The sequence below is a fragment of the Lycorma delicatula genome, chromosome 6, assembly GCF_047948215.1.
Source record: "Lycorma delicatula isolate Av1 chromosome 6, ASM4794821v1, whole genome shotgun sequence".
NCBI classification, from domain to species: Eukaryota; Metazoa; Arthropoda; class Insecta; order Hemiptera; family Fulgoridae; genus Lycorma; species Lycorma delicatula.
Genome location: NC_134460.1, coordinates 21,298,829 through 21,326,671, shown reverse-complemented (window position 1 = coordinate 21,326,671; position 27,843 = coordinate 21,298,829). Strand labels below are relative to the sequence as shown.

At 32.3% G+C, this 27,843-nt stretch overlaps 1 protein-coding gene across 1 annotated transcript in view; it reads left to right on the top strand.

Moving 5' to 3' along the window:
- The window catches only part of LOC142326580 (kinesin-like protein CG14535), a 771,779-nt gene that overhangs the window by 517,888 nt on the left and 226,048 nt on the right, over positions 1-27,843 (top strand). The gene's annotated exons all lie outside the window — the stretch shown is intronic.

Genomic DNA, 27,843 nt, shown 5'->3' with positions numbered 1-27,843 from the left:
ATTTCACATATGCGTATATGTAGTAGATTTGGAGAAACATCTGATTATTTAATATTAATTGAAAATTATAATTTAGAATCATATTATCTTCCGGATTTTCTAATTTAATTTCTGTTTAATTTTATCTACGTTAAAGTTAACTACGGAGTGACTGTAAAAGAGACCCTTATAACACAACTTATACTTCAGTGTATTATATGCCTAATCTTTAATAAATTGCAAAAATTCTTATCTTTTAGTTCATTACTCCTCTGACATTGTCGGACAATATTCTCCCTAAGTCGGAGTTAATCATCATTTCGTTTATTTGTTTTTTGTTGCAAATCATTTAATCGCTCTTTGGTTTGATATAATTCTTCTGATCTTAATTTGTGTACACGTTCTCTAGTTTTCAAATTTTCTCTCTCTTTATATTCATCATCTGCTCTTAACTTTTTTTTCTTTCCTTGGTCATAACGTTTTTTCCTCTTTATATTTATCATCTCTTAAACTTTTTATTCTCTCTATGGTTTTAACATTTTCTTCTTATTTATATTTATATATTCTCTTAATGTTTTATTCTTTCTTTGTTTGCAACATTTTTTTCCAGTTTATTATTATTTTTTTTGGTTTGCAACATTTTCTTCCTCTTCATATTCATTCTCTTGTCGTGTTTTGAGATATATTTCATGTTACCGTTCTTTTTCCTATGTGATTGTTTCTTTCCCATTTTTGATTATTCACTAAATAATCCAATAATAATAACGGAATATTTTACATCGTAAGGTCGAAATTAACATTTGCAACCAGTATACAGGACTTCACTAAACGGAACAGTTAAATTATTATTAACTTTTATTTATACGACACACCAGAAATCTGAAACTTTTGTTAAACAGCAACTCAACAAGATACGAATAATACTGACCTAGTAATACGAGTAGTAAAGGGACTTTTACTGTATCCTAATATTTCATGTAAGATTGTTGAATTAATAATTGTATAAATATTTGGTGTTAATAAAAAATAGTATTTCAGCAATCGTGTAATTGTCCACTTTATTAAAGAATTGGAGGATCGTATCTCACTTTCAAATGAAATAAGTTGAAATGAAGTGCAACAAAAATGTGATATGTAATTTAATAGGCGTACAAGGAAGTCATGTGATGTCCACATTACAATTTTTTAAAATGAAAAGTACATAAAATTTTATTTCATTAATAACTTTTGATGTTTTTTTCATATTTCTTTTTTTCATTGTTATTATTGAATTAAATTTATTGTACATTTTTTTTACAATCACAGGTTAATAATTATTAATAAATTAATATATTTAAATTAAACAAAAGGAGATGAAGTCTGATTCGAACCGATGTTCCTTCCCCTTGTAAGATCCAAATATTTCGTTAATTAAGATTTTATTGAGCTGTAACTCTGGAACCAATTAAAATAAGAACGATATATCGTTGAAAAGCTCTCAATGAGAGCTTATTACTAAATTTAAGAAAAAGTCCATAATCCAAATTTGTTTTGGATTTTGGGCTTTTTTGACACTTTCGGTTCAGTCCTAAATACAAAATTTCAACATTCTACGGCTAATCGTTTTTGACTTTTTCGAAATTCATACGTACGTACAGACGTCACGCCGAAACTTGTCAGAATGGATTCAGGGATGGTCAAAATGGATATTTCCGTTGATATCTTAAAAACCATAGTTTTTTCGCGATCACAATTCCTTTACTTTGTTGAAGGAAACAAAAAGAAAAAATGTAAATGTAATGAAAGGTAATTTTTCAGTTATTTAAATTTCGATTGTTTAAGACTATAGGAAAATTTTTGATACTTATTTTTTTTTAATTTGGTACAATTTTTAAAAAAATTGAACAACTTGAAAAAAATTTGAAAGTATTTTTTTAATTTTTAATGTGTTGCTAATTTTTAGCAAGTTTTATTTTGTATAAAAAGTCTATTTAATATTTTCTCTCATTTATTTTGAATATGTATATAGAGGGAAAAAATAAATAAGAATCGAATTGACAACCTATTTCCTTTTCTGAATCGGTTTAAAATTCAATACATATGAAATTTCATATGAATTGGTAATCTAAAATCAAATTTAAGCTGAATCAATGAAGAGTTTGATTGAACCTTTAGAGAATAGATTGAAAAAAAAATGTCGAGGGCATAAATTTTATTTTGTAAAAAAAGGATAAAAAATTGTTCTTTCACCCTACAAGAACAGTGACAACATTCTAACTAAAGAATGTTTATAAAATATTATTTTGTAAATTAATGCTACTTTAGCTCTTAAGGTTGAGAATTTTGTCATTTCAAATTATGATTTATTTTTCATTCCTATTCTTTCTTAATGAAAATTTTTGTATTACAAATCTTTTTAAACAGTTTCAAAAAGTAGTTAAATAAAAGTCGTTGACCTCACAACGAGGTCAATTATACAAAAGTCACATTTAATCAGTATAGAAATTATCCATCAATGTTCGCCCTATGCCAAATACGTAAGGCTAGTGAATACTGGTTAGACAAATTCAGAGCATAGCGTACACAGAATTCATCAGCTCAACACTGAAAGTGAAAAATTAAATGAAAACAGTGACGTGTTAATTCAGTACGCTAAGAAATTCATGAAAAAATGTTTAGTCTTGTTTTAACTCAAAACTAAATGTACAACTGTGACCAAACTCGATTAAAATGGAAGACATTATCCAATAAAAACCTTGGTTTCTACGTCTGAAAGTTGTGCTCCTGGTTTTAAAGTAAATAATATTGTAAACGTTTTTAAAAACTTGCTTTATACTTTTAAGCCATACCTTAATGAAGATATTATTATACATTGCAATATGTATATATATATATATATATATGAGTGATGACGAAATTTTGTATAATTTGAAACCACTCTCGTACAAAGTTTTTATCATTTTTTTTTTAAACTCAAACCGTTATGGGATTTGTCCTCTGCGACCCCAAAAACCCCGCATAGCCATTTTTCAGATTTTGCAATTTTTTACACTCGCACCCGTAATTTCCACCCTTAATATTCCCTCGTACGGGAGAATGTTTGCAAATGTAATATTGTAATATTATATTGTCACCAGACTTTAGTAACTGTCACCGGGTTGATCTAGTGGTGAACGCGTCTTCCCAAATCATCTGATTTGGATGTCGAGAGTTCCAGCGTTCAAGTCCTAGTAAAGTCAGTTATTTTTACATGGATTTGAATACTAGATCGTGGATAGATGTCCTTTGGTGGTTGGGTTTCAATTAACCACACATCTTAGAAACAGTCGAACTGAGACTGTACAAGAGTACACTTCATTTCCACTCATACATATCATCCTCATACATTCTCTGAAGTATTATCTGAAAGGTAATTACCGGAGACTAAACAGGAAAAAAGAAAGACTTTAGTAACTGTGCAAAATTTCATCGATCGGCAATGTCAGGAAGTACGTTAAATTACGGATACGAGATTTGAGGACAAACCTGAAAAAAAAACTTTTTGAGTTAAAGAAAAAGGATAAGTGATACTTTTGATTTATCGTATTCCTATTTGGATTTCTGAATATTTAGTAGATTTAATAGCTTGTATTTGTTGTTTACTTGTTACATGCATTTAAATGAAAAGAGTATTCTTATTAAATACCGAAATCATTCCTCTTAATACTCTTATTATTAAACAATATGTGAGATCGGACTTCACTGTTGTCCCCATATTTATGAAAGCTATATAATATGGTCGATGATGACGGAACATTTAATTACCTTTCGGATAATCGTAAGCATAATTTTCGTCAATGGCAAGCACATAATCAGATCTTGGAGCGCATGTGGAAGATAAAAAATAAGAAAATATACGAAATAAATTGTTATAGGGAAATACTCGAAAGTTATTTGTATGAATTCATGTAGCGGTTCATTGTTAAATATCGTAGCTTAAATATTAGATATCGACCCGATATTAGGGAAAGTTTTACGGTTCTGCCGCTAGTAATAACAGTTTACTTTTCCAATAAACGTGTTGACTTTACTTATTAAAACGTGAATGTATTGCGGGGCTTCTCGTAGTCTACTTTTGTTTTGCTAATTTGTAAAATCATATTTGTTCGTAATCGATTGTTTCCTGATAAATTATAGTAAATAAATGATTTATTGACAAAAACTTTGATCTCTTTAGCGGTAAAATGCAAATGTGTTAATACCGGGAAATAAATATTGTATTTGTTAATACGAGTATTGTAACAGTACACGATTATATTATCATGTACCTGCCTGAATTTTATGAATTCAGTGGAATACGAGCAGTGAAATCATTCTGCTGCTAATTAGATAGACATGTACAACAGAGCATTATACTGAGAGGTTATTATGTAGGTATTACGACCCGAGAGACACACATAGATGGCAGGGAAAGGGGGAAGGGAAAGAGATGGATAGTTAAACATTAGCTAGGTAGTAAAGGACAACTAATATCGGATGTGTTCATGTATGTGCGCGTACACGTATGACTAGCGTGTTAGTGTGTATGTGTATCAACAAGAGAACAAGGGATGTTGAACATTTAGTTGCGTTGTTCTGTTTGACCAGTAGGGACACTAATCCTTTTCAACGACAAACGAACCAGCACTCCGTGAATAACCCCGCTCACTCCGAACACATCCCCGAAAAACACACACAAGAGTTCTTTTAGTTGTAAGAGCGGGTGCGTACCGAAACAAAAGTTGATGCCCCCCCCCTCTTTATATATATCTTTCCTCTTTGTTCAACTAAATTACAGTTGAGTTTATTTCTAAAAAGGGTATAAAATAAAAACTTTTCTTACTTTAACTTTAAGCAGCAGCGATAAAAATACTGCCTTCTAAAACTTTATAGCTGTATATAGGGTTAACGTATAAAGACTATAATTTCATGTAAAAGTAACGTTCTACAAAATTTAAACAAGTTATACATTTAAAAGTATTGTAATTTTATATATACATACGTATATACTAGCATCTATTTTGCGGTTTCGCCCGTGCTATATGTTTACTTGCGTTTCCCGTCGCGATAAATATTTTTCTGTGTTTTAGTCAAGTAACAGGAGGCAGGTGCAGCCAGTCGCGTTGCACATACAATAACAGTGGCTGTGGCTGTGGCTGTGTTGATTGAGCTCCCGCGCCGTACACCGTCGCATTCATTAAAAAAATCGAATTAAAAAAAACCCGAAAATTGTTTTTTAGATTTTTCTGAAGAATATTTTCGAGCCCAAATCGGGGGATTATCTTGTTTGGTATACTGGAAAATGGGGAAAATTTATAATCATTTTTCAAAATTTCTTTACCTTTCTTCACTCCTTTCAAGGTCGAATTTCAAAAAATCTAGAACTTAACTTTTAGATATATACATGAAAATTACACTCGTCAGAAATCAAGTTGATATCTTCGTTTCTTACCAAGAAATTAAAAAAATAACCGGGTTTCAAAAAAAAATTAAATCCATTTTAACCCTTTAAACTTTGAATTTAAAAAAAATCTAGAAATTCGTTTTTCAAATATTTATAAAAAGATTACAACACCAAAAATCAAGTTCATATCTATATCTTTTACCGAGAAATTAAAAAAAATAATATAGTTTATGGTTACTTCATTTTTATCCTTTAAACTTAGACTTTCAAAAAATACTTTCTTAGTTTGCAGTTGCAGAACAGGCACAAACTTTTCATCAATTTATCTTCAGTTCTTTTTGCTGGATACTATTTATGAATCAGTCACGATATATTGTTTTATATATATATAAAATTAAAATTATTTTAGTATCAATTCCCTTCTCTCTACAGTTTATATTTTAATTTGTCATATAAAAACAACTAATATCGGATGTGTTCATGTATGTGCGCATACACGCGCACATTATTCGTGTGCATTCGCGTCGCAATAAAACTACGAATTTTAAAGGGCATTTATTTAAAAAACAATAATTTTTAATTTATTTCTATGCTTTTCTGTTTTGAAAGTGAATTAATAGAAGTGATTATATGGAAAAAAATATTATAACGATTGGCGGAAATTAGAACTATGATTTTTGTGGTTTACTTGAAAGCAATTTATACTTTAAATTATTTATAAAATTAAATATATTAATTTCTCTGGTCTAGTTGTCATGTAAAATTTCAGTTGCTTACTATTATATTGTTTTTATTATGTATAATTTTAAATATGTAGCGTTAAATTTTGTGACTTCTAAATATTTATATACCTTTCATTTTATAAATTCTGTGATCTATCTTCTAATATAATCTGCGTAGGAGATTTTTGTTTAACATATGCTCATACATTTTTTTTGATAGCTTTTTTTTGTTTAAATTCTACTTTTAATTTACGTTTTAAAATTTTTATTTTCCACTTGTTTTATAAACACCAATTTTGTTAAAAATTGAATTTTTAATTAATTTAATTTTAAGAATGACATTTGAAATGCAGTAAAGTAAATGATTACAAAAATGATATTTTTAATATTTATTGTACTATCGGACAGATTCATAGAATTGTTTCTATTATTCAGACGGCTTTAGAAGAAAAGAAATGTCAATTTGTTTCTAAAGAAACACATCTGCCACGCCTTCAATAAAGTGTGGCATACCCGACTTCTTTTTAAAATCAAACGTCTACTTTATCAGTGCTTTAATATTTTAGTACTTTTTTAAGTAAGAAACATTCAAGATTAATTTCCTGTCTAAATTGTCTCAACTATTTTCCATAAATGCAGGTGTTCCTCAAGAAAGTGTTCAATTTCCGATCCTGCAAGCTATATACACCTCCGATTTGCTTGTTTCTCCAAACACTACGATAGCTCCTTTTATTGATGATATCGCAGTACAAACAATTCACGAATCACCAGATACCGCGTCTCAGCACTTTCAAAAATATTTAAATAACATTGAAACACGGCGGAAGTTGTGACGTATAAAGTTTAATGAAAATAAAAGTATACAATTTTTACGTTCACTCTCCGAACAAATATCTGCCCACTTGGTACACTTATAACATTCAGCTCAGCTACTACGATCAGATTCGGCAAAATACTTAGGTATTCATCTTCACAAAATACTCACGTGAAAAGTTAACATTGAAAAAAAGGAAACAACTGAATATTAAATTTCGTAAATTGCATTCTAAATACAAAACTCAAATTTTCTCAGAACTAGTTTTTATAAAGACCTTAAACCGAACTTACAGTACGGCATTCAGTTATGGAGAACTTCAGCAAAAACCAGCATTCATAAGTAATATCGTTTACAATTCAAAGTTTTATGTATCATTAGTTTCACCTTGATACATTAGAAATAAAATTATACATCGAGAACTCAAAATAATTAGTATCGAAGGAGAGATCTTGAGATTTACTTCAATGTACTATTGACGACTTAACCATCCAAATATTTTGGCGATTAACCTTTTGGACAACAGTGACCACACTTTTCTTTTGCGGCGTTTACATCCGCAAAAGAAAATGTCTAGATGTCTAGAAAGAGAAAAGTCTCTTTCTAGACATTTATTATTATTCACCTCTTCTATTCATCGATCCAACTGAACAGATGATATAAGTTTACGTTAAAAATCATATTCCAGTTAAATTTAGTTTTGTATTGCTCTAAATAAAAGTCAATTTTATTTAAATGTTATTTCTTTCTGTTTTTTCTCTCTCTTTTTCCTGTTTATCCTCCAGGAATTACCGTTCAGATATTACTTCAGAGGATGAATGAGGATGATATGTAAGAATGTAAATGAAGTGAAGTCTTGTATAGTAACAGTTCGACCGTTCCTGAGATATGTGGTTAATTGAAACCCAACCACCAAAGAACATCGGTATCCACGATCTACTAGTATTCAAATCCGTGTAAAAATAACTTACTTTATTAGGACTTGAACGCTGTAACTCTCGACTTCCAAATCAGCTGATTTGGAAGACGCGTTCAACACTAGACCAACCCAGTGGGTTATTTATTTTCTATTTACTTTATTTATACTATTCTGTTAATAATTAAATTTTCCACAAGTTTTATTAGAGTTTTATCTGTTTATTGACAATTTAAGAAAGTTATTACAAGTCAAAACGTAAAAATTGCGTTTTTCGCCGGTTTTCTAAAAAGCTACTGAAGTTACAGTTCTCGGACTCATTTTTTTCAATTTGTCAGATCAAATTTCATAAGAAACCATCAAATTAACTTATATTTTTGCGGCCTAAGAATTTCTGTATGGCTTCATTTCACTAGAGTGATCAAATCTAAGCGAAATTTTTTACCAGCCGTAACTCGTTAACGAAGCGTTTCCAAACTTATCTTTATATGTAGTTTTTTCTTTATTTTTACATGTAGAATGATCTGCCAAAGTATCTTCATATCCTGATAAATTACTCTGTATATTTAAACGTTTAGAAATATATATATTCTTTTAACTAATAGAATATACTACACACTATTTATTAACAATACCGTATATTTATAAAACCAAAAGTTTTTGTATTTCATTAACTGCAATTTTATCAAGTTTACAAAGTTTCTAGATATTTTTATAACAAATAGCTTTAAAAATTAATTAATTTTTTCGCCGGAATGATTTAATACAATAATTTGTTTACTGTTATGGAAATATTTAATTTATTAGGGATAAAACCGACAGTCAAGATTAAAATTATCCATGTTACCGTTTAGGTATTACATTAGAGGATGAATGAGGATGATATGTATGAATGTAAATGAAGTGTAGTCTTGTACACTCTCAGTTCCACCGATTCCTGAGATGTGTAGTTAATTGAAACCCAACCACCAAACAACATCGGTATCTACTATCCAGTATTCAAATCCGATTAAAGTATTAAAATTTATAATACAAGCACTAGGAGACAAATTTTTTTTTTTTAATTTACTGATAGCCATTATTAATTTTTTTTTTTTATCGAAGATTAAAATGAAATTAGAACGTAAATTTTTATAAAGATAAGGGTATTTCTTATATCTGTTCGTGAAACTAATTTGACTTTATAGGTAACCAAAATAGAATAATTGGATATGTTTAAAATTTTCAGTATTTTAATAGGTTTTTAATTATTTATTTTTTTAAAGATAATATTATTGATATTTTTAAAATTATTCTTCTTTTTATCATTTTTATTATAATTTGAAAATGTTTAAACTAAAATATAAAATGGATTTCAAACATTCATTTTTATCGTTATGAAAATAGATTGTAACTTATTATTTCTAAGTTATAATAAGACGGAGACTCTGGTACCCCGGACCTGATAAGACCGAGTCCCGGCAGATGCGACTTGTAGGTCGGATTTATTAGTGGCAGGCGCTTGAAAGACCGAGTCCCGGCTGAGGTGACCTTAGGGTTGCCTCCTTTTGAGGCAGGCTATGCAATACCGAGTCCCGGCTTCCAGGGTGGGGTCGCTGGGCACTAATTTGTCGTACCTGGTGGCTTTGCACTGGGGTTAGAGGCAGGGCTTACCTACAGCCGGTAGGCGGGTAGACTCGTTAGAGTAATAGGCACTCCCCCGGGCTGTGTTTATGTTTCACGTTGATCCAGTCCGGGGGAGAAGATGGGAAGATAAAACTTATTATTATAACATTTATCTATTTTAAATTAATCGCCATTTAATTTATAAACTTCACTAATTAACATTTAAAACTGGCTTTATCATTATTTAAAAAAAAAACATTAAAACTGTTACATATATTTTATCAATTTCACTTCAACGATAGGCTTGGCAAATTTTTTGTTATAAATAGAAGAATTATTATAAGCCAAAAAAACGTTTTTACCTACTTATATTATGGCTTAATATTTTGGTTACGAAGTATTATATAAGGAGTGATGTACATATTTGCGACATTACAAAAAGTTTGTAATTTGAAAACAATGAAGCTTATATATTTTGTGTTGGTACAGTTTCATCTTCAGTACTGCATTGTAGTATGGGGTGCTATTTTAAAAGTAATATATGAGATACTTTATATTCTATACAAACTACTATTTATTATGAGAGCAATGTGTACATTTTCATTTGACTGAATATTCATAGAAGTCAATATTAGTTTAATAAAATATATTTTAAAGGTTATTTTAAATACATTTTATTTTTCTACTTTATCAGAACTTTATTTTGAATTTATTAAAAGTTAATTTTTTTTCAAGTTTTTCTTTTTCTAATAATGGAGAGTAAGGAAATTTAGCTCTTTATAATTATTATTACTTTTATTTTATTTCATTTTTTTTTTTTAAGCTTTAATCGACTACTGTGCCCCTTTCCACTTCAAAAAAATAAAATATTGCTTTCCTATCCTGTTAAAAAGCAAATACGATATAGTAAAAAGGCTAGTCTTGTCAAAAGAAAATATTTAAAAACTACTTGTCGAAGGTTATAAAAACCATAAATAAACACAACATGACAAGGGTGTAAAGGGGTCCTTGTCACTTTAACAGAGTATCACATTAAAACACTTCAAAATACAAAACACTCAAACTGTTTCATATTAAATGTCAAAAAATTATAACATTAAATCACAAAATTAAACAGAATCACGTAAGCACTAATTTCTTAAATTCTGTCACCTAGGTTTTTCCTTGGACCATCCTTTCCTCTTTCTTCTCTCCATTTTCCGAAATGCCTTGATGTCGAATTCCAAGTTATCTGAGTCCTCGGAAATGGATTCTTCTGATCCTCTGCAGTAAATCAGGTAGGATCTTCTGGTGCCAACTCCGATTATGCGGTCCTTAGTGTAGCAGAGTCAAGACTCAATACATTTCCTGCTAAAGCTTGAGGGGCGGCTGAAGTACCCACCTCCTTATTTAAAGGCCTCCATGCTCTTCGAGGCTCCATCACTGGACGTTCAAAATCCTCTTTTTCTAATAATTTTATTTCCGGTTTCGCTGTTTGTCTAAATGAGAATTTTCTCTGCTGTGACTCTAACCTGTTCTGATTTGGTTACAGACTTCTCTTTTCTAACCTAATTATCGATATTTTTGTGACTGGTTGATGGCTCAGTATTAGGTTGTACAGAACTCTTAGTTTTGGAAGAATCTGCTTTCTCCTGCATCGATTTGAAACTGCTTTCTCTTGATGGTCGACTCTTCAGTTTTTCATTGATGTTGCTTTTGACCACGCATGCTTGAACTGATGCCGTTTCAGAAACTACGTCATGTGCTGTAATGGTAGCTGTAACAACCTGTGCGTATGATACTGTCTTTACAGTTCTGGCAAGCACACTTTCCTGCTTTCAAAGTAGTTGACATTCTGTGTAGTCTTGATATCTTGTACAACTACGTCTAGTTTGTAGATGGAACAGTTCCTAGATCTTGCAGAATGGCGCCCATGAAAATTGACACATATAGATGGATCCCTGTACCCGGCTGTAATTAATCACCGCATATACAGATTTGCTTCCTCGTACAAAGTGCCGCTGTGTCGAATTCTGCCTGGGTTCACCAGTCAGCCGCCTTCCACAAATTTAGCCCGGGTCGGGGAATCAGGTACTGCCTGACCCACGATACCGATATCCCAAGGCTCGCACGTAGTAGTAAGAGCTCCAACACCCTTACCGATGGGATAATCCCTGTCAAGGACCGAAGTGACTGACTCACACTGGGGGTTGCAAGACTTCGGTAGAGCAAGCTCACAGCAGCCTAACCTCAACCCGGCTCCACAACCAAGAAGAGGGATGAGAACTCCCCGTCCGTACACCACCCTGCATCGGAAATACAGATCACGGTCATGCTTCCCGCCACCGCTGCAAATAGTGGAACCGAGAAGCACAACCTAAACTAACTCGAACAATTCGGTATCGCCAATCCCGTACTCCACAGGGGAGCTCCTGCGCAAGACCATTGCTCCGTTGGCTGACATAAGTGGAAGTACCAAAGTACTGTGTCGTTGCCCGCCCCGTACGTGTGCATAGATGTTATTGCACGGGTATGGCGTTGAATTTGCTGGGACATTATTATTATTATTATTATTATTATTATATTTTATAAATTATTATAATATCATTCCTAGATTAAAAAAAAACAAAGTAAGATTTTTTCAAAAATTATTAAAAATAAAATTATTAGTTACTTTTCATATAAATTATAAATTAAAAAAGGCTTACATAAATATAGAAATCCAATAATTTAATTACCGTACATTTAAATAAAATAACATTCGTAAAGAATAAGAATACATATAAAAATAAGTATCAATCAGCAAGATACAAGATATAATCAGCAGGATTTCTATACTGAAAATATGAAATTGCTACATCAGATGCAAGTTCTGAACATCCGCACGGACAACTGGATTTTGAAAGTTGACAAATAATGACACAATCAAATTCCTTTTTGCACACAACAGCGGAAATACTTTCAGAGCCACAGTAGAACCTCTTCCAATGAGAAAAACCTGTCAGATCACTAGACACAATATACGGATGTTGCAGCAAAACAACATCCAACCGTCTACGTAGCACAATCTCACCTAGCTCAGTCTGGACAATATAAGCATCCTGTGGATTTAACTGACCAAATTTAACCATCTACTGATATTGAATTGTAATACATATCGAAACTCTCAAATAACTACCACACACAATGTTTGTTATTCATAGGGTGCTTGTGATCCTTCCGAAGACGTTTATAATTTACACAGGTTGGAACCTCCGACGTCTTTGGATATTCGTCTCGCTTGTGTCCCTCATCCCCACAACGTGCACAAACTGCAGGATGATTACATAATTTTGTCCTATGATCATACCTGCAGTGTTTAAATCACTTCTGGACATCTAAATACTCTTTGACTCTATAAGAAGAAAAGTCTACAAATATCCTGCTCTCTTCAATAAAGCTGTTGAAATGTTTTGTACTACCCTCAAAAATGCCGTGGTAGCGCTCTGCTTCACAACTACCCGATTTGAACAGCAGTCGACATTCAACTAATTATTAATAACAACTAAATGAATATTTAATAAAGTCTCAATCTGTCCAACTCTAAGGGAATACTTTAATAAATAAATAACCTATGGCCTAGATAGCCCACAAGGCTACTTAAACTACGAAGATTCCCTTTAATTACTTTAACAGAACTCAATACTCAAAATCTGATCAAAAACAACAGCCTAACCCGCATTCAAGTATTCAGTTAAGAATACCATCAATTACATATATATATATATATATATATATATATAAATCACCAAATAGAGCAAAATCTTTAGAGCTTGTACAAATATAAATATCCTGTTTCGTGTTGCGCGGTGAACTTGTTGAGGTGGACATCCCAAACTCCTTAGCGGAAGACACCCGCCTTGTGACGATTCCGATCGCCCCCCCCCCCAAAATCAGTTTGTAGCCCTGATGAACAGTGTTAAAATGGACAGCAAAAACTTTGCGTGAAAACGCACAGTCATTGACAGCGAAACCCAATGGCACATTTGAAATAAATATCTGTCAAAAGCAAAGTCAGGAAAGTTATGCAACCCTTTGTCACCTTTTTTAAAGGCATTCTGAATTTCATTTCATTAAAACAAGTCTAAATTTCTTCTTCTTTTATGCTTGTGTATGCATAAAATAAAACCGTTAATTGAACATGCTATTTGTTAGTTACTTCTTGGTAGATTGATGTATTAGTCTTGAGTTATGAAGTTTTATCAAATTTACATTTTTAACTGATTACGTTAACTTGCATATTTTAAACCACTCTCAAGATAAACTGACACACATGTGTTTGTATGTATTTAAAAACTATTGGAATAAATGAAGAGTTTATAGGTTGAAGGAAGTTTAAGATTTATAATAAAACTTGATTAGTCGGAATAATATAACAATAAAAAAAAAGATAAAATAAAAGATCGACTGGTTATGTTCATTATACAGAGTGTATCGAAAGATAAATGGCACAATTCACATTACACGTCAGTTGTTAACACACTGCTTCTACATATAATAAATGTTTAGGCTACTGTATAATAAACACATCGATAAATCACACTTTACTAAGTATCTAATTCTCTTCGTTTATTCATTCATTTATTTTATCGATAGCTGAAATAATCGATTTATATCATATTGTTTAGTTAATGCAACTGACGTGAGTTTTACGGAGTGAGAATGAATCGTTCCATTTCGTCGGTTAAATTACATTACCGAATATATACCGAAATGAGAATTAATGGTTGTCACAAGATATTACATAAACACAATACGAGTACTATTGAGTAAATAAATTATAATCGGGAAAAAATATAGTTAATTAAATGTCCAGGTAAATGTAACCGATTTAATTAAAACTGTAACTTATACATAGCTTTTCATAAAAAAAAATAATAGATAAATAATTGTTTTAATAAAGAGTATAATATTATAATTTACTCTTTATATTATGAAGAGTTAAAAAAACAATTTCTTTTTAAAAGAATGACAGTTGTTTTAGAATAACAAACATGTTATTCTAAAGTAAACACTGTGTAATAAGAGTGAGATCCTTCTTATATTTTCGTTGCTATTTTTAATTACTTACCCATTTAAAAGCTTTTCCCACCATGAAATCTTCCTTTATATAAAATTAAATAAGTTTTTAAATAGTAATAATTATAATAATAAAATGAAAAGCCTGAACTGTCTACATCTTTAACTTATACAAATAATATGCACTCAGATAATTTTATCAACACCTTAAGAAATAATATATCATTTTTTATTAATTTTTGTCCTAACTGAATTTAAAAAAAGAAGGACGTGTTCCATTAAACCTGCATGCTTTTTCTTTTTTTATTTATCTCTCTTTAGAGGGAGATTTACTGGTTGCTAGACAGGAGGTAGCAATTATTATTGTCTAACAAGCAATTGTTTTACTCAGCGGTCCGAAACCAATTTAGACCTACGGAATCCAACTGTGGGATACGACAAGCGAAAGTAACATCGAATTCGTACAGCGATTCTTGTACAAACTATTGAGAAATATATCAAAAGCGCCGTGGTTTGCGAAAAACACTGAAATAATCTGGGATTGTCAACCTTTAGGGAAGAGAAATGGCGATTCGGTACAAGATTGGTTTGTTTGGCATTTCTCGCACCACCACCCCATTCGGTCGCCCTAAAGCATAAAACCGAATGTCTGTGCCACAAACGGCTACTGAGCCTCGAAACAGTTTACCGACCAGTATCCTAACTAGCTCCTAGAGCTAACCTAAAAGCGTCAGCGAAATAAACATGGTACCATACATCACTCGCTTATGTGTCCCACCGCCCACATGTCATGTAACACCAAAATGAGTAGGCGCATCCCGTTAGCTACTAAAAGATATATGACTGTCAATAAGTAAATTTATCTCGTCAAAGACAACAATTCGCTGCTACGCCTAGGCCGCTGAATGCCAGCAAGTACCTGTTCACCATTGAAGCACTTTGAGCCTTAATCTGGCCGGTTTCCAGTCATATCTCTCGGTTAGCACCAGCACGGTAGGTGTCTTTCCCTTTAGGCAAACTACCGATTAGGTTGAACAAAGCGACCGCATCAAGGAGCTCCCACACGGTCCGATAATGAGCTGGGCAGTCGAACATCATGTGGTTGTTCGACTGGACCTTCTCGCAGGCGCACAGCTCATCAGCTGCCAAGCGGAAACGAAACAAACATTGGTTTTTAAATTTACGTGGTTGGAGAGCACTCGGACTCTCGTAGCCCTTAAAAACTATAGAGAAGCATACCATCCCCCCAGATCCTGTATAAATGTATACGATGACCCCTTAGTTGTGGCATGCCATTCTCGCTGCCAAGCTTCCATCGCGAGGCTGTAAAGACTCCTCCGCAGGCGGGAGATGAGCAACTGTTCGAAATTTAAAAACGGTGCATTGAGATCACCGTTCCGCTCCGGTACAGGCCCGACTCAAAATACTTCGGCCACCCTGCTTTTTCGCAATTTCCACATGGCCGCCCGAACTTTCACCACTAAATCGATCGAGAGAAACTTTCCCAATACAGCGGTAGGCTCGTAGGAGGTTGTTTTAAAAACACCAGTGCATGCAATTAAGGCTCTGCGCTGGGCATTCCTTAAATTTTGAATAAGTGCTCGATTTCTTTCCAACTTATGCGCCCAAACGGAACAGGATAAAAAATGATACTTAACAAACATGTGAACTGGATCGCTTTTAACCTCCTGTATAACAGAGAGGACGTTAGGCGCCTAAAGCGACAGCATATTAAAGATTTTTAAATTCTGTGAGATTTGAAGTGAGTCAGCTACCGTAGGTGTTGTTCATCGTCAAAATTCTTTATTTCGTTTCGCCACTACTCTTTTTTGGTTATTCGATTTTTTCACTGTTTGTTTGATTAGTTAGTTATTCTTGGTGTGATCGATAAGATTATTTTTTGGTGTTTGCTTTGCCTTTTATGTTCTCAACTTTATCAGTGTTATTTTCATTTACCTTTTTATATACTTATTTATCTTTGTTATATATTTATGGATGCTGTATAAAATATGCATACATACAGTTTTTTAAGGGATTTCAATCGAAACCCTTAGGCTTTTATTAAATTTGGTTTATTTTTTATTTTAACTTTTTTCTAAATATTTTTCAATAACCTTGACCTTTGATTAAATTAAATTTCTGTATATTTACGTCGAATTGTTTATTTATGCAAAAAAGCTTACTCTTATAAAACAAACATCTAAAATATGTAAGGATTACTAATTGTATATTTATATTTATTTTAAATAATAATAATGCTTTATTTATATTTTATAAATATAAATAAAGCTGCAATTATAAATTATAGCTGCATTTAACATGCTTGGTCCTAAAAGACCGCCAGCAACGGTTTGCAGTCGTAAAAAATGAATTTTAATTAGTCAGCAACACATAACATTAATTACAATCACAACCAACAGCCTAAATTAATCAAGTCTAAATTAATTATTAGTTTAAATTAATCAATATGTAGATACAATCATATTATACAGTAATGAAATATTAGGCAACATACGTAACACGCAAATCAAATCTTGATAATATAAACAGAAAACACGATCTTAATTTTTTTCTTTTTTTTTCATAGTGCATACACACACACACACACACACACACACACACACACACACACACACACACATGTATATATATATATATATATATATATATATATATATATAGAGAGAGAGAGAGAGAGAGAGAGAGAGAGAGAGAGAGTGAATGAGAGCATACATAAACAAATAATTTATGTATAATTAAAAATATCAAGCTCTGCTTGAAACGTGTAACATGGAAGAACAGTGTGCTTTGATAAGATTTTTTGCGGATTTCCAAAGGATTTGTAGAAATGCTACTGCACCCGTTAGAGATACTACTACATCCAACTTACTGTCCCGATTTCGACCTATTAGATCTTTTGATCGGTCCACTTAAAGAACTTTTACATGGCACCAAGATCGGAAGAATACGATACAAGAAACACCAATGTTAACTATTATTTATAACTGGAATAAGAAAGCTAACAGAAAGATGAGAAATGCCTAAATATAGCGAATTATGGTAAAAAAGTAGGGTTATTTTCATTGTCATTATTTAATAATAATAAATTTTCTATTGTCATTTGTCGTTTAAATTATTGAATGCTTCTGGTACTCCCATAAATCACTTTATTATTCAATATCTGAAAAATTCAATTATTAATTTTAATAGTATGTGTTTTAAGTACTTAAAAAGGATAACTTAATTGTGTTTAAAATATTTTCTTTACGCGTTAACCCATAATTCCCTCAAAAACGAATTGGATTATTTAGAATGTTTAAACAACTTTTTAATAATATGCATCCATCATCAGTTTTCGTATTTGTACATTAAAGCTAAATTTTGTCAATATTTAGTAATATTGATATAGTTATAGATATTTATAATTTATTAGAAATAAACTTAATAATATTATTAAAAATAAATTTGATGGTCTTTATCTTTAAATTTGTTAATTTATAAATTGGTAATTAGTTAATCTAAAAGAAAAATTAATTAACACGAAGATTTAATTTATTTCTCTCTTTTTCTTGTTCTCTCCCGGGCCGGATCCTACAGTTGTATTGCACATCCCAAGGGAATGTCCTTTACTCTAACGAGCCTCTACGTCTCGGCCCGCCGGTCGGATGTCACTTTGCGTCCCCCTTAAACTCCCAGAGTAGGATCCACCAGGCCCGGCTATTTCGTCCCTGGGTCCCCGCTCCAGAAACCGGGACTCGATCTTTATGCCAATGCCTCTAACGGGGACACCCCGAGTGCGGCATCCCCGCCGGAACTCGGTCTTTTTCGCTCGGATATGCGAAAGTCCCCTAGCCTCATCGCTACAGCCCACTCGTGCAAGCAAGGGCGAACGGCAGCTCTGCAGAGTGCTGTCCCTCATCCCCAAGCCCTCCGATTCATCTCCTGAAGAACCCTCTTCACGAATCCTGCAATGATATCAAAACTCTTGGGCTCCGCAACGTGGTGGCGATGATGTTCTCTACGCTGAACGGTCCGGTAATTGCCGAGCAAGCTAGGCGGTATTCATCCCACTGCGGGCACCAGAACACCATGTGTTCTGGGGTATCCGGGTCGTTGCAGTGAGGGCAGTAGTGGTCATCCGCCCTCCTCCTATCACACAGGTAGGCGCGGAAGACCACCATTTCCGGTCAGGAATTGCGTGAGCCAGTAGTTCACCTCACCAAACCTTCGACCGGCCCACGCCTTTATATCCGCGATAAGGTAGTGCGTCCACCTGCCTTTGGTGGACGCATCCCACCTAGCTTGCCAATCTCGTAACAGGGCCTCATGTTAGGACGTAAATTTAATTTAAAGTCAACAAAATACTACATTTGTATCGAGAATATTAAAACCTACTGTAAAAATTCATTCTACATTGAATATAAAAAAGTCAGTCATTTAAGTCATTATTTTTAAATCTTGACGCCAAGTTAGTTTATCGTGACGCCGAAAATTTATTTCATTCGGACCACAAAAAGTTGATATTTAAAAAAGTATTATTATTAAAATTTTTTTTTGTTTAAATTTAAATTTTATTTTTATTTATCACATGAGCGAGTATGTCTACAAAAAACTGTGCTCGTGTAAAAAAAAATCCGTTCCCCAGAAATGCAATGGAAAATCTTTGAACTAATAAAAAATAAGAAAAAGGATTATAAATAAACGACTTGAAGAGATAGCTTTAGAAGGTAAATTAATGCTCTCTGAAGCGCGGGAGTATGTAGCGTAATATTCTTAATTCTATGTTTTCCAACTTTCTTGAATTTTCAAGTGAAATACTCGTAGATTAAATATTAGAATGGCAACAGGTTATATACCGATAACCTATAATAATCTGGTTAACCTATTAACCTCTACCATACCTATAACCTGGATCTATAAACTATATAATTTAATGCAAAACAATGAAATGACAAAAAGAAAAAAATAATCGATTATTTTTGTTTTTAGAAATCGTCTATTTAATTTATCTAGAAAAAACTTGTAATGAGACTATCAAAGGAACTCTCTCTATAAAAAAAAATATTAATTATGCAGATCGGTCGATTATTAATGAGTAAGTGTTGCACATAAAAAAAAGAAAAATAAACATCCGTCTAATTGAGAAACTTTGGTATTTAGTAAAAATAGATAAAAAGTAGACGAAATAAAGGTAATTTATTTTGTCTGTTTATATATAGTAGACGTCTACTTATATAATTTTTTATACGAAAAAACATATTAATGAAGATTTATTTCCTTTGTTTGTCTGTTAGACCATAATATCTGAACCACCCATCTGAATTTGATGATGCTCACGAGATAGTTTCACTTTGATCTGTTCAGTGGTTTTAAGCCATTCAAAGTTTTGAAAATGTTCTCAGAGAGCCCATAAAAGGAAGAAATTTAAAAACTAAAGGATGGATTGGTTTTGTTTTTGCTATATTTTTAAGAAATACCTAAATTATTGATTCGTACATTTTGAACCCATCAAATCTTTTAGATCGCAAAATTTGAAAAAGGTGTTTCAAAATTCAAAAACTACTAATCTGTTAAACCAGTCATAGAACCCATAAAAGGAAGAAATTTAAAAGCTAAAGGATGGGTTGATTTTGTTTTTGTTATATTTTTAAGAAATACCTAGATTATTCATTCCTACATTTTGAACCCATCAAATCTTTTAGATCGCAAAATTGGGAAAAGGTGTTTCAAAATTCAAAAACTACTAATCTGTTAAACCAGTCAAAAAACAAATTCAAAGTAAATATTTTTCTTATTAAATTATTCGTTGTATGTTATAAATACAAAAAATCTGTTATTTGAAAACTCACGAGAATCATAGGATGGATTTTTGTGCTGTTTTTTACCATTCCATAGAATATTTCTCAAGGAAGAAAAAGGAAAGATCGGAAAAAACTAATAATATAAAAGTTCTTAATTTCTCAAATTAAACCTTACTGAAATGAGCCGTGATCCAAAAAAAAGATATAGGCTCTATTAAAAAAAATATAAATTCCGTGAACTCTGTTACAAATCTTTTTTTAAATTCAGGTATGACAGTGTAACATGGTATTCGCAAGACAGACCAGAGTGAAAGAAAAATTTGTACTGTACTAAAGCGGATATCACTCATTTACCAAGTCACCAAGTTACCAAGTCGTTACTTAATGTTCCTTAATGCACTGGAAAAAACAAATAAAAATTGTTTATAAAGAAATCCCATAAACAAAACTACTAACTTCGATTCTTAAGTTACTATTTTTCTTTTCCTTTCAATTAACTTTCCTAATTCATATCGTTATCAGCGATACGATACACTGTGTTAACTGTACCTGTTAACATACCTGTGTTAACTGTGAGAAATATTAAAAAGGAAAATTTATACATGAAAGCAGGCTGTTGTTTGTAATGGGAGGAAAAAGTTTCTTCTTGTACGTAGCCTGTTACAAATTATTTAGTAAATATATATATATATATATATATATATATATATATATACATGACTATGTTTTTGTTACATACATAGCCTATGTTTTTACAAACCTTAAAAATTTTCACGAATGAAATATCAGTCGTTTCTCAAAATATGAATAACTATCAAATATAATTGTTAAAACCTTTTCACATTGTAAAATCCCTAAAAATAATTACCGAGTAAAAGAATTGCATAGTTTTTTTATACTTTTTTTTTTTATTTACTCTTTCTATAGAGGCAGACGTTCTGAAATAATTACGGTGGAAGCCAATTTTTTCATGCCCTATGCATTAAAAAGAACACCTGTAATTGGAATATTTATACTTCTTTACATTAAACGGCTACTGGCTGATACCCAATAAAAATAGTTTTTTATGAGTACAATGAAAAATTTATTTTATATCAAATGAAAAATATCAATCTTGACCAAGATTAGAATGAAGTCTTTTTGTTCAATATGTAAAAAAATATTTTAAAGGAATGATGTAGAAAAAGTTTTTGAAAGTGGTCAAGGCAGGATAATATTGACAATAAAAATACACAAATTACAACGCTTGTAAAACAATACGTAATCTGAAAAAAAATAATAATGAGCAATGTAATTTTATAATAAAAATAATAAATAAAATAAACTAAAAAAAAGTTATCATCATTAAAGAGTTTTATACAATATTTATTTTCATCTTTAATTACTATCTTCAATGTTCCGATTTCTCAAGACTGTAAATATTTGGGTTTTCATCTTGATCGACTACTTACTTGGGGCGAAACATATCACTTCTATGCAGATATCAAGTTTAAAGAAATATACTGGCTGATAAGATGTCGGCTTTCAGCAGAAAGTAAATTATCGATTTATAAATCCGTTTTGAAGCCTGTTTGGACTTACGGGCTTCAATTGTGGGGTACAGCGTGCAACTCCAGTATTGACATACTTGAACGCTATTGAAAAAAAAAACAATGCGGAAAATGCCTAATATACCCTCGTACATCAGTAATAGCCTTATATACAGAATGTCCCATATAAAACGCAACCCATCAATCACTCATCCATGAAATTTCAAAAGTCAAGCATACTCCTCTACTCGTTACTGAAATGGACTCGACCAACATCTGAACATCGCGGCGCCGCAGTAGAACACTACCGATAGTAACAACAATGCAATCATAACGTTCAGTGTATTGCTAGAGACAAGATGGTGTTTTCGCTAGATGAACGTGTTTTCATTGTCGAGTCGTACTTCAGTACGAAATCAGCGGTTGCAGTGCAAGATTTGTTTCGCCATAAGTACCCGGATAAACCGGCTCCTAACAAAACATCAGTATTAAGGTTAGTCGCAAAATTTAGAGAGACCGGTTCTGTTAATAACAAGGAACACAAAAGATCTGCGTCAGTGTTGAATACAGATACAGTCACTGAAATCAAAGACCGATTACTCGCCTCGCCAAATAAATCGATCAGACCTTTGTCTGCTGAAATCAATTTGTCTAAATCAACTGTTCATCGGGCGACCAAACGATTAGAATTACGACCTTATCGCATTCAAACGGTTCATCGACTTCTTGAGCCCGACAAAGAAAAACGGCTACAATATTGTCAACGGTTCCGTCGATTTCTGCTATGTTATGGATTCGTTATTTTTCACAGATGAAGCACGGTTTCATTTGGATGGCTACGTAAACAGCCAAAACAGTAGAATTTGGAGTGCTGAAAATCCCCACGTTTATCACGAAAAACAATTACACCCGCAGAAGTTGGGCGTGTGGTGCGAGATATCGCGGGAGAAAATAATAGGTCCTATTTTTTTCGAGTACACCATTAATGCAGAACGATATCAGGATATTTTATTTCAGTTCATCGCACTCTTGGAAGCGGAAGACAGACACTGCTGGCTACAACATGACGGTGCGACATCGCACTACGCAGGTTCAACTTCTGATTTCGTTGAGGAATTCTTTGGTAATCGTGTTATCGGTCGAGGCTTGTGGCCACCAAGATCTCCAGATTTGACTGCGGCGAATTTTTTTCTATGGATTACCTCAAAGAAAAAGCCTACAGCAACAAACCACGAACACTTGAACAATTGAAAGTCAATATTGAACAAGCTGTATTAAATGCAGCGACAAACTTTGAAAAAAGTTGCAAGAAACGCTGTAAAAAGAATTGAAGCTTGTATTTAAGAAGATGGCGGCACTTCCAACATTTACTTTAAATGTAAGGTAATGGATGGTAATAATAAAAATTACATTTACATTTACACATGCCTTTTTATTATTTCAATACCTACCAATATAAGGTTGGGTTGGGTTTTATATGGGACACTCTGTATAATGATCTTAAGTTGCTCAGTAAGGAAATCAGTAGGAAATCTCTCTGGTCAGCCTAGGTATCAAAATCGTTTGGGTCGGCACCCGAATTATTTGGCGGTCAATTTATTAGATAACACGATCAGCAGAGATCACGATTGCTGAGTAACAATATTCTTGGTTGGCATTATTGTTTCAATTAGGTGACTTTATGGTCTGGCCGTTCAAAATGCTCTTTTATTTCATTATTAAGTTACAAGCCGCTGGGTCTGTGGAAACTTAATGTTAGTTCAAATACATTTCATTTACTTATTGTTCAATTATCTTGCTGAACAGATTGTAAAGTTGCTACGTCGTTATAGTAAAAAAAAGAAAAAAAAAATTTCCATTGATTGTACTATTTCCATTCAACTAATTAAAGATCGACTATCGTTTCTAAAAGGTCTCATTGTATAACGAAATTGCCATTGTTTATACGTTAATTCACCATGTTAAATTTGAAAAAAATACACTCACAAAAAAATTACGTATTTTAATGACATCTTTATTATTGATAATTATTTATGTTACAACTTAATTTTAAAATTTTATCGAATTTTTTAACAAACCTTTTCTAAGAATGTATTGTCTCTAATTCTTTAGTAGATAACAAAAGAGATAACGGATCAATATAAGAGCTCTTATTAAGCTTAAGTGAAGCCTCATTAAAGTTTCCGGATTTAGGAACAGCCACGGGTGAGTGATCTTATTATTAGGAAGTTGGCATTTAGAGAAATCTAAGTTTCCCCAATCACGGAAAATAAGAGGGTCAGGACTTGAATACGTACGTAGTGTAAAAGAAGGTGAAAGAGACTATTACCGGAGGGGAAGGAGCATTAAGAAGGATAGTGAATAGAAGAGTCATAAAGAACATTCGATAAAGGTCGTGGTTTACGCTGTATTAACCACCCAAACTATACCCTATACAATATTATGATGGTTCTATATACGATATTGTAACTTAAATCATGAATAAATATGAAAAAAATATTCCTGATTAAAATTTTACTTCTACGAGTACTTATATACATTTTTGCATTCAGTACAAAATTCCCTAACCTTTAATAATAACAGTTTAAATGATAATATACTGTGTGTGTGTGTTTATATATATATATAGAGAGAGAGAGAGCGAGAGCGAAAGAGTGAGTGGGGGCGGGTGGGAAGAAGTAATTCCAGTTTTCACAAACTTTATCAGTAAATTGTAATTTCAGTTTTAACCTTTATCTTTGTTTTGAGGGCTGTCAATGGTATGATTTTTATCGTTTGGCATTTGATAGCTGTCACATTTAGTATACATTAGAAGCAAATTGCGTGTAATTTTACTGAACTTGTTAGTCCATTGATTCTCAAACTTTTTTCGCCCACCGTCCACATTGAGAATCAAACATTTTCTAGCGCCTCCAAAATTTGTAAACTTACCATCTGTTAAAAATAATAACTGCAATTGTTGTTTTTAAGATGCGCTTTTAAAAACAGCAATCGAAATTATTATTTTTAATGGGTTTTAATCTTTATTATTTTTAATGTATATGGAGCCGAGGTATTGAAATCTTTAAAGATTGAGACTGTAACATGATCTTGGGTTAAGCTGAGATGTGATTATAACATGTTGCAGTCTCAATCTTTAAAGATTTCAATACCTCGGCACAAAGTGAACAAAAGCCAGAAACTGCAATGCCAAATTAAAGACTTCACAATTCGTCATTAAAGCTGGATCAGCTAGATCAAAATCCTTTAAGTTCCATTTTTATTTGTATCAATACATTGCTTAGATATGGAGATATGCAGCATTGAAGACAAAGTGACATTTTCTTTTTAAAGTGGAATATTTCGGTTCAGAAAATTCGTAGAGAGACATACGAAAAAAGAAATTAAAACTAAAGTCTTAAGCTTTTAAACGATTTTAATGCAGTTTACTGAAAAAATTTCGTTTTCCCCATGCGCTCGACCAATCACGAAGAAAAACTTTCAAATTTTTAAAACGTTTCTTCTCACAATTTTTTTTAATAATTTGATGTGTTTTTAAATCAAAAGTATACTGTCAAAAAGTACAGTATTCAAGCTTTTATTTATTTTTTTATTCCCCTCTCTAAGCCTCTTGGTTACAAAATTAGAAGTAGTTTGAATACAATAATTTTTAAAAAAATAAAAAAATATAGATGTCCCTTTAATTTTTTTACTAGTGCTGTAATGTATTTAATTTTAGTTTGAAATATCAGGAAAACATAATTTTTGGTTCTTTTTTTAATCAGCCATTGCCTTCCTCGACCGCCTGAACGCCCTCAATTTTCTGTGACAAAATTCCCAGAAAATTGGGAAAATTAGAAGGCTCTTCTACCGCCCCCTCCCTGAAGAAGGCCTTCAGCGCTCACAAGGAGGCGTTATCGCCCACTTTGAGGACGAATGTGTTAGTCTTTTGAAAGTATATGTTTGGAGTGTCGCTTTATATGGAAGTGAAACTTGGACGATCGGAGTATCTGAGAAGATACGATTAGAAGCTTTTGAAATGTGGTGCTGTAGGAGAATGTTAAAAATCAGATGGATGGATAAAGTGACAAAGAGGTGTTGCGGAAAATTGATGAAGAAAGAAGCATTTGGAAAAAATATAGCTAAAAGAAGAGACAGACTTATAGGCCACATACTAAGGCATCCTGGAATAGTCGCTTTAATATTGGAGGGACAGGTAGAAGGAAAAAATTGTGTTGGCAGGCCACGTTTGGAATATGTAAAACAAATTGTTAGGGATGTAGGATGTAGAGGGTATACTGAAATAGTAACAGTACAAGGTGAAAAGATAAAGATGCTACGATTTGCTGATGATATAGTAATTCTAGCCGAGAGTAAAAAGGATTTAGAAGAAACAATGAACGGCATAGATGAAGTCCTACGAAAGAACTATCGCATGAAATTAAACAAGAACAAAACAAAAGTAATGAAATGCAGTAGAAATAACGAAGATGTGACCACTGAATGTGAAAATAGGAGAAGAAAAGATTATGGAGGTAGAAGAATTTTGTTATTTGGGAAGTAGAATTACTAAAGATGGACGAAGCAGGAGCGATATAAAATGCCGAATAGCACAAGCTAAACGAGCCTTCAGTAAGAAATATAATTTGTTTACATCAAAAATTAATTTAAATGTCAGGAAAAGATTTTTGAAAGTGTATGTTTGGAGTGTCGCTTTATATGGAACCACTGATACGAAGTATCTGAGAAGAAAAGATTAGAAATGCGGTGCTATAGGAGAATGTTAAAAATCAGATGGTTGGATAAAGTGACAAATGAAGAGGTATTGCGGCAAATAGATGAAGAAAGAAGCATTTGGAAAAAATATAGCTAATAGAAGAGACAGACTTATAGGCCACATACTAAGGCATACTGGGATAGTCGCTTTAATATTGGAGGGACAGATAGAAGGAAAATATTGTGTAGGTAGGCCACGTTTGGAATATGTAAAACAAATTGTTAGGGATGTAGGATGTAGGGGGTATACCGAAATGAAACGACCAGCACTAGATAGGGAATCTACGAGAGCTGCATCAAACCAGTCAAATGACTGAAGACAAAAAAAAAATTGTTACTCTATGGTAAATTTTAACATGGATTGCAAAAACGATCATTTTCGACACATTTTACTTTTTTGTTTTCGTTAAGACAAGAAAACTGTTCACATTTATGTTCTTGATTGCTAAACAGTATACATGTGTTACAATTGGTTTAAAAAATCCCATTTTGGACATTTTTCACTCAAAGATGATCATGTTAGACGTATTGAAGCCAATGAAAATAAAAAGAAGCCGTAATTTAATAGGACCGTTATATAAATAGCAAGAAAATGCAGAGGGGTTAAATTTATTACACGTAACAATTAAAAATCACATCAAACTGAACTTGTTAAGAAGCTCGATATTTGGGTTCCACATGAATTAAAAAAGATTCATTTAACACAACGAAACAATATTTGCGGTATGGATCTCAAACACAATGAAGTCGACCCTTTTTTGAAACGAATCATCACTGGTGACGAAAAATTGATCGTCTACAATAACATTAATCGATCATAGTCCAAGCATGATGAACCACAACGAAAGCTGAATTTTATAAAAAAAAAAATCATACTGTTAGTTTTGTGGTGGGATTACAAAGGAGTTGTGTATTTTTAACTGTTTTCAAGAACCAAACGATCAATTCAGATCAACAACCAATGAAATTGGAGGAAGAAATCAAAGAAAAACGGCAAGCATTACAAACCGCTAAGCAATCTTATTCCGCTAAGACAATCCGAGGTCTCGCACATATCGGTAACTCGTTCACATATTCGGCAACCAATTTCTTTTCGGTAAACCTTGTTTTAATTTACTTACACATTCAAGTGAATTTTATTAAAATATTTCATATAAATATATTTAGTAAATATAATCGTATACAATTTTCACAGAAAAATTTTTAAAAATTTCTAACCATTCTTATCCGGTCTTTCATAATTGTTTATTTGTGAATTCTGCCACGTGGAATGGATGAAATTTT